This window comes from Carassius auratus, unplaced genomic scaffold (genome assembly GCF_003368295.1).
Source record: "Carassius auratus strain Wakin unplaced genomic scaffold, ASM336829v1 scaf_tig00014572, whole genome shotgun sequence".
Lineage (NCBI taxonomy): Eukaryota > Metazoa > Chordata > Actinopteri > Cypriniformes > Cyprinidae > Carassius > Carassius auratus.
In genome coordinates, this window is record NW_020524510.1 from 110001 (window position 1) to 125000 (window position 15000).

General features: G+C 43.4%; 1 pseudogene; it reads right to left on the reverse strand.

Moving 5' to 3' along the window:
• The window catches only part of LOC113074417 (cytoplasmic dynein 1 heavy chain 1-like), a 54923-nt pseudogene that overhangs the window by 6804 nt on the left and 33119 nt on the right, over nt 1–15000 (reverse strand).

Sequence of the window (15000 nt, forward strand, 5' to 3'; positions counted from 1 at the left end):
CAAATGAGCTTTATTGGCATGACTGTGAAACAGCACAATGTTGCCAAAGCAATAAACAGTGAACAAGTTATACAGATATATAGATGTACAGATATGTAGATAAAAAAAAAAAAGAAAAAAAAAAGAAAGAATAATAATAATAATTATATAAAAAAAAAAAATTAAAAAAAAATATTCATGTCAATATTGTACATATATAATCACAAAAAAAAATTAGTGGATACAGGGTAAATATTTACAGAGAGCATTGCTGAAGAACAGGAGTTTAGTTTTTGTCCCTCATGATGTGACAGGAGGACACGTACTGCGCTGCGAGCTGGACACACTTTTCTTTCTCTCCCAAAATATAACTGAGTTTGTCTATGTCGCTTGCTTGCCTGAATTCAGGCACAATTTGAGCTATTAGGGTAAAGTAGTGGTCTCTAATGTGTTCATATTTAGTGCAGTGTGTGAGGAAGTGCAGCTCGTCCTCTACGAGTCCCTCTGTGCAGTGAGGACACAGTCGGAGCTCTCTCTCTCTCCAGCTGTGTTTGTGTCGGCCCGTCTCCACACACAGACGGTGATCACTCAGACGATACTTCGTCAGGAGCTTTCTCTTACTATAGTCCTTAATTTTGATCAAGTAAGGTGCCAATTGATAGCTAGTCTTTAATCTATAGAAGTATTTTAATTTGTTAATTTGTTCTACTTTGATCTGCCAATCATGGATGTATTCTTCCTGGGTTAGTTTTCCAATTTCTTTAACTTTTGCGTGTCTTAATTGAATGGTTGAGCGGAGTTGGTGTTTTTCCACTAAATGGTGCATGGGGTCACTCTCTGGGTGTCCTGTCCTGTACATAAGAGCGCAGTGATGGTAATCATCTGTCCGTGTGTCTGATAGATGGAACCAGAACTTGGCTGTTCTCTTCTGGATTTCTGCTAGAAGAGGGAATCTGCCCAGTTCTGCCCTGCAGCCGAGACTAGGGGCGTTTCTGTCAAGTCCCAGGATGTTCTTGCAGAACTCCAGGTGGAACATTTCAGTGGGTCTTTTATCCCAAGATGTGTAGTTTAATTTAAATTTGGGGCCCCAGATCTCACAACCGTATAGAAGAATTGGTTTGATGATGCTGTCGAAGATTTTTAGCCATAATTTAATAGGTGGGTTGAATTTGAATAAAGATTTCCTAATAGTGTAATAAGCCCTGCGTGCCTTATCAGTCAGATGTTTTATTGCCAGGTCAAATTGACCAGAAGCTGAGATAGTGAGACCCAAATAATTATAACACGTCACATGATTAAGAAGTGTTCCCCCGATTGCAAAACTATATTTTTTGTCAGTAAGGCGAGGCTTTTTCTGAAAGATGATAATTTTGGATTTCTCCATGTTGATTGGTAAGGCCCAGTCTCTACTGTAATCTTCTAATAGCGAGAGGCTTTGGTGTAGCCCCTCTTCATGAGGTGACAAGAGCAGAAGATCGTCAGCGTACAGGAGACATTTGATTTCTCTGCCCTCGAGGGTCAGACCAGGACAAGGGGACTTCTCAAGTGCTGATGCCAGTTCATTAATATAGATATTAAACAGAGTCGGGCTGAGGCTACAGCCTTGACGCACTCCTCTGTTCTGACTGAAATAATCAGTCCTTCTGTCGTTGATCTTGACACAGCATTTGTTCCCGTTGTATATGTCCTTTATGATGTCATATGTCTTTCCTCCTATTCCGCTTTGAATCAGTTTTAGAAAAAGTCCATTGTGCCATACTGAATCAAAGGCTTTTTTAAAATCAATGAAGCAGCCAAATATTTTTCCTTGTTTTGTTTGATGAACATATTTGTCTATGAGTGTGTGGAGTGTGTAAATATGATTTGAAGTTCTCTGTTTTGGCATAAATCCAATTTGACAATTGTTTAAAATCTTGTGTTCTTGGATGAACTGAATTAATCTGTCATTGATGATGGAGCAGAATAGTTTTCCGAGGTTACTGCTCACTGTGATGCCTCTATAATTATTTGGGTCATACTTCTCACCTTGTTTAAAAATTGGGGTTATCACGTTCTCTTTCCAGATCTCAGGAAAGTGTCCAGATTTTAATAAGAGATTGAATAATGTTAGGATAGCAAGTCTCAGTTTGGGGCTGCTGTGTTTCAGCATTTCATTAGAAATTCCATCTAAGCCACTTGATTTCTTATTTTTGAGGGATTTCATCTTCTCTGTCAGTTCAGGTAATTCTATGGGTTTGTCTAAATGATTGAGCTGGTCTTTTCTCGTGAATTCCAGGTTATTTAATTGGGAGGTCAGATGTTTTTGGGCGAGGGTTGGTTCGTTTAGAGAATAGAGTTTTCTGAAATGTTCAGTCCAGATCTTTGGGTCATAGATGGGAAGGTGTTTGGCCTCTTTGGATTTATCTAAATTATTCCATAAATCCCAAAAAGAATTTTGATCGATTGCTTCTTCAATTTTGTTTATTTTAATTTTGATGTGGTCAGTTTTCTTCTGTATTAATAGTGACTTGTATAGTTTAAGTGTTTCTTGATATGTGGCTCGTATTTGTTGGTTTGCAGGGTCTCTGTGCTTTTTATTTGATAATGATCTTAATTCTTTTCTTAGTTTTTGGCAATCTTTATCAAACCAAGCATCTTTAGCGGTTTCTTTTTTACATCGGTAATTCTTTCTTTTTCTGAGGGCTTTTCTGACCACTGTAGAAAAGATTTGAGTTAACTGTTTAGTTGCTGAATTGATACTTCTCTTTTCTACACTAAATGTAGTCAGGAGGAATGAGTCGATCATGTTCTCAGTGCGGGTGCTGTGGAGCGCAGCTTCATACTGGGCAGGACTGTCTTTACTCCATATAAATTTGGGGGGGAGTGGATATAATTGAACTTTCTGTTCTGAAGATGGCGGATGATTCCCTGACCTGTTGAGACTGAGGACTATGTGACTGTGGTCTGATAATGGCAGCTGTGGCATCACTGTGAAATAGTTGATCTGACTCTGGTCTAGATCGGTGATGGCGTAATCTACCGTGCTGCTGCCCAGATGTGAGCTGTATGTACATCGGCCCAGAGAGTCACCCTTCATTCTGCCATTCACTATGTACAGGCCCAGGCTTTTGCAGAGCTGCAGGACTTGTTTTCCATGTCTGTTAATTGTGTTGTCATAATTCTGCCGTGTTTTGGTAAAACCTTTTTTCTGATGATTAAGTGAACTGTTAATATATTTGTCCCCATCAGAGCTGATGTAGTCCTGTTCCTTCCCCGTTCTGGCGTTCAGATCCCCCATTAATAGAACCGAACCTCTAGACTGGAAGTAATTGATCTCTGATTGTAGGATTGAGAAGATGTCTTCATTATAATAAGGCGACTCATATGGGGGGATATATGTGGAACACAGGTACAGGTCCTCATCTAAACACAAAATCTCTTTTTGAATTTTTATCCAAATGTGTGTTTTTCCCTTTTTCATGGGCTGAATATACTGCCACAGATGGTGTTTAAACCAGACTATGATTCCTCCTGAGTCTCTTCCGTTCCTAACCTCAGGCTGTTTGATTGAGGGGATGCGCAGCTCTCTGTAGTGTGAAGGGGGGGAGGTTTTACAGTCTAAACCACTCCATGTCTCAAGTAAAATAATTATATCTGAACTATGTACAGCGTTAATAAAATCAGGATTAGAGCTTTTCTCTCCAAAAGCTGAAGAGAACACCCCTTGAATATTATAACTAGTTATTTTAAACGATGACATTGGGAAGTATTGCATTTACCAGAATAATGTATGAATTCATGACCAAATCATGTTTTAAAATATAAATTCATCAATAAAAAATAAAAAAATAAAATATATATATATATATATAAATATATAAGTGAATGAGTTTTACAATTGTCAAATTTGAAAGTAAACAAGTAGAAATGAGTGAAATAAAAGTAATTAAGAAGTAATGATCATTTTAACTCCAGACACAGTGTAAGTAGTTAAGCTAGTAGGTTGTCACAGATCATTTTGAGCATGTTTTTGATCTGGATAAGGTCTCTGGAGTCTGTTCTAGCTCGTCCTGCTGCTACAGCGGCGTAGCTGTCTGACTGAAGCACTCTTACCCTCTCCTCGTGATCACCGAGCGTCTTCGGAGGGGGACGCAGCGCTGTCTCCTTGATGCTCTTAGCAAACAGTCTCATTCCCTCTCGATGGATGTGGACGTGGTCATATAGATGCTCATGGGTGATGCGCTGATGGTCAGCTATGTGGACATTTGTCATTGAAGCACAGATGCCAGCTATCTTCTCATTGATGGAGTTGATGATGTTTTGTGGCACGTCTCTGCGAGGTAGAAGGGTCGAGATGATGATTTTGGCTCTGGGGTAGATCCTGCTAGCTGTTTGCACTACGTTGGTCAGGGCTTTAGTGACATCTATGTTTCTAGCACTGAGGTCGTTTGTCCCGGTGTGAAGAATGATGTGTGACGGTGCACCGAACCCACCGGCTCGTAGCAGTCTCACAGCTGAGTGTGATGTGGGACACCAGAACTTCTTCACAGATCTTCCTGGAAACAGTCGTCTGGGGTCGAGATGATGGCCGTTGGAGTCACAGAGTATCACGATGTTGTCTTGCCTCTTCTGTTCTCTGCTGGTGCTCCTGGATGGTGCAGGTGGAGGACTGCTGCTGGTCTCTTTCCTCTTGAGCTTGTGAGAGGTTGTAGGAGTGAAGGAGCTCTGAGACGGTGAGCTGACACACTGCTGCGGTTGAGTGGTGTTTGTGCTGAGTGTTTGGGTGCTGACACTCTCTCGGTGTTGTCTTGTGTGTAGCTGGTTTCTGGTCTCCTCCAGCAGTCTCTCCAGTGTGTGGCCGTGTTGTTCTCTTCTGACCAGCTCTTCTCTCACTCTCCTCAGCTCCTGGTGCAGCTCTTGATTGTCCTCCTCTAGTTGTTTAACAGCAGAGCAGAGCTGCTGTATTTGTTGCACACTGTGGTGGCTGGTCAGGTTGAGCAGATGATGGAGGCTGTTGGTGGTTTCCTCTTTAAACAGACAGAAGTGCTGCTCCAGCTCAGCGATGGTATCTCTCAAAGCCTTGATCTTAGGAGATGCAGGAGTGCTGGAGTGAGTTCCTGAGCTGCTGTCAGAGATGGTAACGGAGCTGGTGCTGGACACTGTGTGGCTCTTCATTTCAGGATCTTGTTTTATCTTCTGAACCTGGTGTTTAAGGTTTCTGAAGCTCCTCTGGAATTCACTGAGGCTGGTTTCTGCTCCCTGGACCATGACTGTGCCATTATGGTAAAGATTCACAGTCAGCTTCGTGTCGTTCTCTCCTTCCAGAGTGAGTTGTCTGCCTTTGCTGATGCCTCCTCTTCTGACACATGTCATGTTTGAGCAGAGGACGGTGTGCCAGGATGATGTGTGTTCAGTGAAGAACAGCAGGTTACACAGCACTCGGCTGTTTTCTGCTCCACTGTAGTCAGATAGCAGTATCTCTGGGTTCTCCCTCAGTATAATCTCTTTCATCTTTTTCTTGTCTTTTATAGATTTAACTTCTGCTGGATAGATTATCTCCAACTCCTCTGAGATGTGATACACACATACACACACACACACTCTCGTCTCTCTCTCACACACACACTCTCGTCTCTCTCTCTCTCTCACACACACACACACTCTCGTCTCTCTCACACACACACTCTCGTCTCTCTCTCTCACTCACACACACACGTCTCTCTCTCACACACACACACGCGTCTCTCTCACACACACACACACTCTCGTCTCTCTCTCACACACACACTCTCGTCTCTCTCTCTCTCTCACACACACACACACTCTCGTCTCTCTCACACACACACTCTCGTCTCTCTCTCTCACTCACACACACACGTCTCTCTCTCACACACACACACGCGTCTCTCTCACACACACACACACTCTCGTCTCTCTCTCACACACACACTCTCGTCTCTCTCTCTCTCACACACACACACACACTCGTCTCTCTCACACACACACACACACACACACACACACACACACTCGTCTCTCTCTCTGTCACACACACACACTCGTCTCTCTCTCTCACACACACACACACACTCGTCTCTCTCATACACACACACACTCTCGTCTCTCTCTCACACACACACTCTCGTCTCTCTCTCACACACACACTCTCGTCTCTCTCTCACACACACACACTCTCGTCTCTCTCTCTCACTCACACACACACACACTCGTCTCTCTCACCCTTGACCCCGAAGCTGCAGGCGTCTCTCACACACACACACACTCTCGTCTCTCTCTCACACACACACTCTCGTCTCTCTCTCACACACACACTCTCGTCTCTCTCTCACACACACACACTCTCGTCTCTCTCTCTCACTCACACACACACTCCTCGTCTCTCTCTCTGTCACACACACACACACTCGTCTCTCTCTCTCTCTCTCACACACACTCGTCTCTCTCACACACACACACCTCTCTCTCACACACTCCTCGTCTCTCTCTCACACACATACACACACATCTCTCTCTCTCACACACACACCTCTCTCACACACACACACACCTCTCTCTCACACACTCCTCATCTCTCTCTGTCACACACACACACTCGTCTCTCTCTCTCTCTCTCTCACACACACACACTCGTCTCTCTCTCTCTCTCACACACATTCGTCTCTCTCTCTCTCACACACACACACACACTCTCGTCTCTCTCACACACACACTCTCGTCTCTCTCTCTCTCTCACTCACACACACACTCGTCTCTCTCTCTCACACACACACACACACTCGTCTCTCTCACACACACACACACTCTCGTCTCTCTCTCACACACACACTCTCGTCTCTCTCTCTCTCTCACACACACACACACTCTCGTCTCTCTCACACACACACTCTCGTCTCTCTCTCTCACTCACACACACACGTCTCTCTCTCACACACACACACGCGTCTCTCTCACACACACACACACTCTCGTCTCTCTCTCACACACACACTCTCGTCTCTCTCTCTCTCTCACACACACACACACTCTCGTCTCTCTCACACACACACTCTCGTCTCTCTCTCTCACTCACACACACACGTCTCTCTCTCACACACACACACGCGTCTCTCTCACACACACACACACTCTCGTCTCTCTCTCACACACACACTCTCGTCTCTCTCTCTCTCTCACACACACACACACTCTCGTCTCTCTCACACACACACTCTCGTCTCTCTCTCTCACTCACACACACACGTCTCTCTCTCACACACACACACGCGTCTCTCTCACACACACACACACTCTCGTCTCTCTCTCACACACACACTCTCGTCTCTCTCTCTCTCACACACACACACACACTCGTCTCTCTCACACACACACACACTCTCGTCTCTCTCTCACACACACACTCTCGTCTCTCTCTCTCTCTCACACACACACACACTCTCGTCTCTCTCACACACACACTCTCGTCTCTCTCTCTCACTCACACACACACGTCTCTCTCTCACACACACACACGCGTCTCTCTCACACACACACACACTCTCGTCTCTCTCTCACACACACACTCTCGTCTCTCTCTCTCTCTCACACACACACACACTCTCGTCTCTCTCACACACACACTCTCGTCTCTCTCTCTCACTCACACACACACGTCTCTCTCTCACACACACACACGCGTCTCTCTCACACACACACACACTCTCGTCTCTCTCTCACACACACACTCTCGTCTCTCTCTCTCTCTCACACACACACACACTCGTCTCTCACCCTTGATCCCGAAGCTGCAGGCGTCCAGCGCTGCTCCCTGTGCAGACGTCACGTTCACCTCCAGACACAGTTCCTCCAGAGACCAGCTGTTCACCTGAGCCACGTACTGACGTGTGGCCGTGATGTAGGCCTCGGGGACGAACAGACCCCCCAGGTTCACATGGATGTTCTGCAGGAGAAGAGTGAGAGAGTGAAGAGGAGAGCATCTGTGTCACACACCGTCAGAGTCAGAGTCGATGAGCTGAGGTGAACAGGGGCACGAGGACGCTCAGATTCTGCTGTAAAACACTACAGTGTCAATCAGATCAGATCAAGAGCTGCATGATGAAGCAGGAACATGACTTCTGCTTCTGATCTATTAACTCTTTCCCTGTGTGTGTGTGTTAACTGTATTACACATCTCCTGAAAGAGCCGATGAAGACGCAGACACGAGACTTTGAAACTGGCTAATGTTAGCGAGTGAAGTGTTAGCGGCCTGAGAAGCTTCGGGAGAGATGATGAAGACATTAACAGCAGCTTTACTTCCAGAATATTACTGAATATGATCCAGATCTAGCATCTGACAAACATCTGCTTTTTGCTCAAAATGATGTTTTTATAATGAAACCTAACCTACATTCAAGTGTTGATAAAAACAGATTTTTCTCTTTGAAAGCAGAGGATCTTTATTCTGTTGTATGGCATGTTCAGATATTAATGGCCATGACCATTTTAATAAAAATCAGCAGAAACGCTGGCGGGGAAAGAGTTAATCTGTGATATTCACCTGTCGTCGACTATTAATCCTGAAAACATTTAATTTTATTTGGTATTATCTTAGCATAACTTTTTCCAGAGCTGCATTAAAGATGAATCGAGCTCTTTCTGTAACTGACGGGGTTACTGAATCAATAATGTTTGCTGCTGTTCTCTGTGTGTGTGTGTGTGTGTGTGTGTGTGTGTGTGTGAGTGTGTTAGAGAGTGTGTATGTGTGTGTGAGTGTTAGAGAGTGTGTGTGAGTGAGTGTGTGTGAGTGTATGCGCGTGTTTGTGTGTGCGCGAGTGTGAGCGTGAGTGAGTGTGTGCGCGAGTGTGAGCGTGAGTGTGTGAGTGAGTGTGTGTGTGTGTGTGTGCACCTTCAGCTCTTTAGCGCCTCCGCTGGCCGCTGCCTGAGAGATCTGCTGCAGCTGCTTGATCCTCTCGCTGAAGTCTGCCACCCACTGGATGACGGTCAGAATCGCGGGGACGGTGTAGCGGCTCCAGCTGCGCGGCAGGATTCCTGCGGAGCACAGGACAGCGTCAGTGACCCGGTGAACACATCTGAAGGGTCAGAGGTCACCCCGCTCACTCACCCTTGACCAGGTCGTTGATGAGCGTGCGCAGGACGTTGGTCTGCTTCTTCTTGCCCTCGCACACATGCACCACATCGGTGAGATCCTGACGCACGTCCTGCAGCATCTGTGAGCCCATCTTCACCTCGCGCTCGAAGAAGCGGAACAGAGGATCCTGGGAAGAACAGACGCTTGAATCACTGCTGCTGAAGTTAATCGATTCTGCACCGATGCAGTAATAAACCGTCATCGATTACAGTCTTCTGACATCATTCACAGACGCGCTCCTCACACCAGTATTAAAGTGTGCACACACCGTTTCTAATCAGAGATCACATTCTGGAAAAAGCAAGCTCCGTGCAGGAAACGTTATTTGATTACCACTTTATTACTGAAAAATCAAAGTGTAGCCTCGATGTTGAATTGTAGCAGTGTCGTTGAATGATTAATCAGATACAAAATATATATGTGTAACATATTGCATAATATGTGTTACGTATATATAAATACACACACATACAGTATATTTTGTCAAAATGTATATTCTTAATTTAATATAAACCTAACCTTTTTCTGAAATATATACCTGCATGTGTGTGTGTGTATTTAAACATAATAAACACACACCGTACACACACTCATACATTATGTAAACAATCTTTTTATTTGTGATGTGATCAATGGTTCGACCGCACGCGATGAAGGCGTGTCTGAGGTCACTGTGAGTGTGGGTCAGCTGGGCCAGGCTCGGGCCGTACCTTGATGTTCTCCACGGTGCGTTTGAGCGGGTTCACAGACTCCGGGATCAGCTGAAGCCAGTTGCGTGCCGTGGTGTGAAGCGTCCTCATCCAGGCCGGCTGTGCGTCAGACGACGACGTGCTGCGCTGCTTCTTCTCTGTCTCGTACGCCAGATCGTCCTCATCCTCCAACATCTGCATTTTCAGCAGCTTCCCCATCATGTCAATGCCTGAGCGGGAGGAAGGAGCGGCCACGGGGACAGGAAGTGAGGGACGGGAGGGAGACGCACACAGGAAGTGAAGGAGGGAGATAAAATTAACAGCTGGACAAACTTGAGTGTGTTAATAAAGGGGTTCAGTTGCTGAGACCCTGAAGAGGAATTACTGCAAGACTTGCCACGGTCTGACGCCGCTAACACTAACACATTAAAACACAACAGACCTCTAAGTGTACTGGAGGGTTGTTTTTATAAAAGGGTTAGGATAAAAAAAAAAAAAAATTAACTAAACTATTATGGTAGACTGTAAAATATAGTAAACGGTTTTAAAAAAAGCAGACGAGAGGGGTCAGAGTTCAGGAGTAAACACGTCCTCGTACCCTGAGTCGTGAGCAGGACCTTCTCAGCGTTACTCGGCAAACCCAGCCACGACGGAGTCTGTGTGTCCGGCAGCATGTCCACCCAGTGGATGAACTCCTCACGCCTGCCACACACACACACACACACACACACACACACACACACACACACACACACACACACACTTCAGCTTCACAGAAGCAAACAGGAACGAAACACTGCTAACGGTTCAGAATTCCTCTGTTCTGACACGAGTGTTCGCTGGGCTAGTAAAGATGCGTCACATTTTCCATTATATGGATATTAGCAGTCAAAATCCACACAAACAGTACTTGTGTGTGAATGATTTCTCAGTTCATGTGAATTCATCATGCTGACCGTCAGAAAGGTTTAGATGCATGTTAAGATCACTTGTGAAAGCAGTTTGTCTCTCTGACAGCAGGCGGCGCTGAAGAGCAGAAACACAGCGGTTGCCCTGGAAACGCTGTAAACAACAGCTGCTACATTGTCTCGGAGCAGGACAGAGTTTCAGTCAGAGGTTGGTGTTTGTTGTGGGTGTTCTTCACACTCTTAAGGCGGTCACACACCGGACGAGAAGCGCTGCGTCGCGTCACATGTAGGACAACTCGAGGTATCGCACACCGGACGCGCACATTCTATATGCGCCAGCTCAATTTCGCAGCAAGATGGGTTTAACTTTTAATGTTTTAACTTCATCTATTATTATTATTTTAAATATATGATTTTAATTGATAAAAGCTGAGTTTTGAATGTTAATTAATGAAAAGAATCTGTGTTATAAGTCTGTTATTGTTTTGTTGTATCTGTTGTCTAGGCAACTATGCAGCCTGAGTGAAAACGTAACCAAACACTTTGTAATGTTTTATTTCAATGAAACAAAATGTACTGTATTTTAGCTTCAGTTTCAGTTTATAACATATTGTTTTTTTTATATAAAACTATGCAGATGGCGCTCTGTGGCACGGCTGAAATTTGAACAGCGTTCTGAGTCGTAGCTGGGCGCCGCGGACAGACGGCGAATGGCGCCGCCGGTGTGTGTACCCTCATAGAGAATAATGTGTTCGAATTTTAAAGACGTGGCGCGACGCGGCGCTGCACTTCTCGTCCGGTGTGCGACCCCCTTTACACTTAACTGGATACGTGTTTTTTACATTTTCATCTTAAAGTATGTTTTCACGAAGAATATTAACTTCTGTAACAAACGTTGCTTATGCTCATCATTAATGTTAATTCATTAGGGTTAACTAATGAGATCTTATTGTAAAGCGTTATCTATTGCTCTTTATAACACTTCTGAAACATTTTTTTACTTTATAAATATTGTTGCATCATTGTTGCTTCGTTCAGTTCTTTTTGCTATAATTTTTTTTTTTAAACATATTATACTGTATTATGACAACACTTTTTTTTTTTCCAACTAAATTTCAAAACTGTGATAAAACTTTAGCATTTATTGCAAAATGAAAGTCTGAGACCATCACAAGCCTAGCTTTAGTCTTCACACAGACACTGGATCACTGATGCAACACTTGGCTAATGTGACGTAGCGTAATTCCTCCCGTTTTAAACTTCTTTATCTGACCGCTCTCTGTGAAGCTGAACTCAGTGAATGGGTTTGTTCTGACCGGATCCCGTCGGGCATCTTGATGTCCTTGTGTCCGTCCACTTTGAGCGCCAGCTTGAACTCGCTGTCGAAGCTGCTGGTGGTGAAGAGACGCTCCAGGAAGGTGTTGAGCAGCCGCTGGTCGAACTCGTTGTCGATGCGACCGCCGTAGATGGACTGAGCCATCAGTGTCCTCAGCGCCGCCCACGGGATCTTATCTGGAGAGATGTTCTGCCGGCCCTGCGGAGAACCACAGACGCTCAGAGCCTCTCACACACACGTACACACACACACACACACACACAGGAGATGAGGAGCGGCTCGAACCTTCGCCGTGTCGTCCAGCCAGGTGTCCACCGTGTCGCAGGCCGAGCGCAGATCCGACTCTCCGAACTCGTACTTCTTGGACCAGCCGAGCGGAGCGTAACGCAGGCGCTCCTGGATGACGGCGTGGAACCAGGCCAACAGGAAGTACAAGCGCGCTCTTTCGTTTGGAGGCTGAGAGAAGAGACAGACAATAAACTACACGATGGAAAACTAACAAACACTGAACCCAGATACGAAGCACTATGAGAAAATGATTCACTGTGAGCTTTTGTTTTTACATTCTCCATGAGAAGTCCTTCACAACACTGCACCCACTTGAGCTCCTAACGCTGCGTCTTTTCCTCCTATTCTTTTCTTAATCATTACGATATTAATAATCATAATCGTTATTTTTTATTTTATCTTAGTCATAGATAGGAATAGATGCAAAAAAGAAAAGAAAGAAGTGTATACTGTATTTTGTTCTCATTTTACATTCAGCAAGGCAAGTTTATCTATAGCACATTTCGTACACAATGGTAATTCAAAGTGCTTTACATAAAAGAAAGTAAAATAATCATGAAGAAAAATAAGAATAAAACAAGCAATTTTAAAACTTTTAAAATTATTAAAAAATGTACTAATTTAAAATGAATTTAAAACAGATAAAGACATTAAAAGAAAAGTATTCAAGAAAAAATAAGTAATCAAATGATAAAAATCACTGTAGTGTTTTAATTTCAAATAAATTGATTAAAACTACAAAAACAGTTTAATCAAGAGCAGCGAGCGATTCCCTTTTCTTAATAATTATTATATCTAATATAGCTTGCTCTAATCTTTTTCTATTCGGTTTTCGCTTTATTTATATTTTTTATAAACTTGCTAAGTGTACCGCGTTAAGCTAACAGATTTGTTATAGCACTTGTGTATCACTGCTCTTTTGTAATCATTGGTTAAGGTCTCTGTGGATAAAAGCATCTGCTAAATAATGTAATCTAATATTACACATCCAATGTTTTTCCCCAAACGTTCACTTAAACGTGCAGTATGGAATTTTTGGCCACCAGGGGTCACTCAATCAAAATAATAACAACAGCCAAGTCCCTCTAGAGTAGATATTTTTGATAACAAACAATATGTTTGCTGCGTGGATCAGGCGGACTTAATGAAAATGCAAATTCATTATTTCCCAGCAGATGTTTTAAAGCATAGACATAAAGCGCGAGAAATAGAGGTTTCCCCAGTAACAGCTGTAAACGAAGCAGAGCTACGCTCACACGCTGCTATCAGGCATATAACACGCAAGTCCTCCTTCAGAAATACAGCGATATAAAAACACCTGTGCCTCGCTTTGATATTTAAACATATAAATGTAAGGAATTATTATTATTAAACGTGCGGTACGTAACGTTACTCAATGAAGCCTTTTTGAAAAAAGATCAGTTTTAAAATTGTGGCGAGTCTCCAAAAATAAATAAATGTATGTGAAACACACCCCGCAGCACAACCACCTGAGCCCAACTTCAGTCTACTCATCACCTTGCCTTTAACTGCGTTTGTAGAAGGCACCGCAGCCAGACCGATGTACACGACCGTGCGCCCGATGAAACCGTCTATATGAATTATGAGACCCCTATCAAATCAATATTACATGTAGCTAGTAGTAATATATGTTAAAAAACACGGTCGCCTTTCGTTAATAATTATAATTACGTTATACTATGATATCGAACAAGTTAGAGAACTGCATTTGAAGCTACTTTATTCAGCTAGATGTAGAACAAATGTAGATTTACATGAGAGCTAGTGCGTCTGCGTTTTACACAAGACATCATCGTTTCACAAAATATACGGATAGATACAGTTAGCTGAATGGATGCATACCTGTTTATCAGAATGCAAGCGAGTTCGGCATCTCTCTGTAGTTTCAGCTTGTCATGAAGCTCTCTCTATCTTGGAAATGCAACTCCAATATTTACCCGTGTCTTATTGCTTCTCTTGTCCCAAAACCATCTCGGGTCATTTATTTCACGCGTGCGTTTGCGCTTCACAGAACGTGCAGGCAAAGCACAATCATGATCCATAACTAAGTTATTGATTGAGGTTTAAATACGAATATAAACAATATAAATATAAAATATAATAGTCTCGATCAAGGCTACTACTTTTTCTTCTTCGTCTCTTCTTTGTTTCTGTTCACCTTTGTATTTGGCGGTTCCGCAGGAAGTTAGATAAACTAGAGGGGTCAAAGTTTATATGACGTCATAGACGGGCGACAAAACGGAAATAAAGAAATGTGCCGTGTCTTCTAATTAAACTATAATTTTCTCCGAGACACACACACAGACAAAGTTCGTGGAAACTGTCGGGATGATGTAAGTACACAACTAAAAAATATATATAACATAGATATAGTGATTTCTGCTATTTTTAAAGCAGAAAAATTACATATTGCGCCTTTAAGACAGAACAGATTATGTTTGTGTGAATATTTCAATACTGTAATTCTGTGTATATCTATCATGAGCGCAGCATGAGAAGCGAGCGGAGAGACGACGATCCTCTCAGAAAAGCCACAAATAAAGGTTTAATCACTATCTGGAGCACTGGGGTCGCTAGGTGAGAGCTTAATGAACTCCTCTTTGTGAAAACCTCAAATTTGACATTCTTCATTTATTTATTTATTTTTGCCTGTA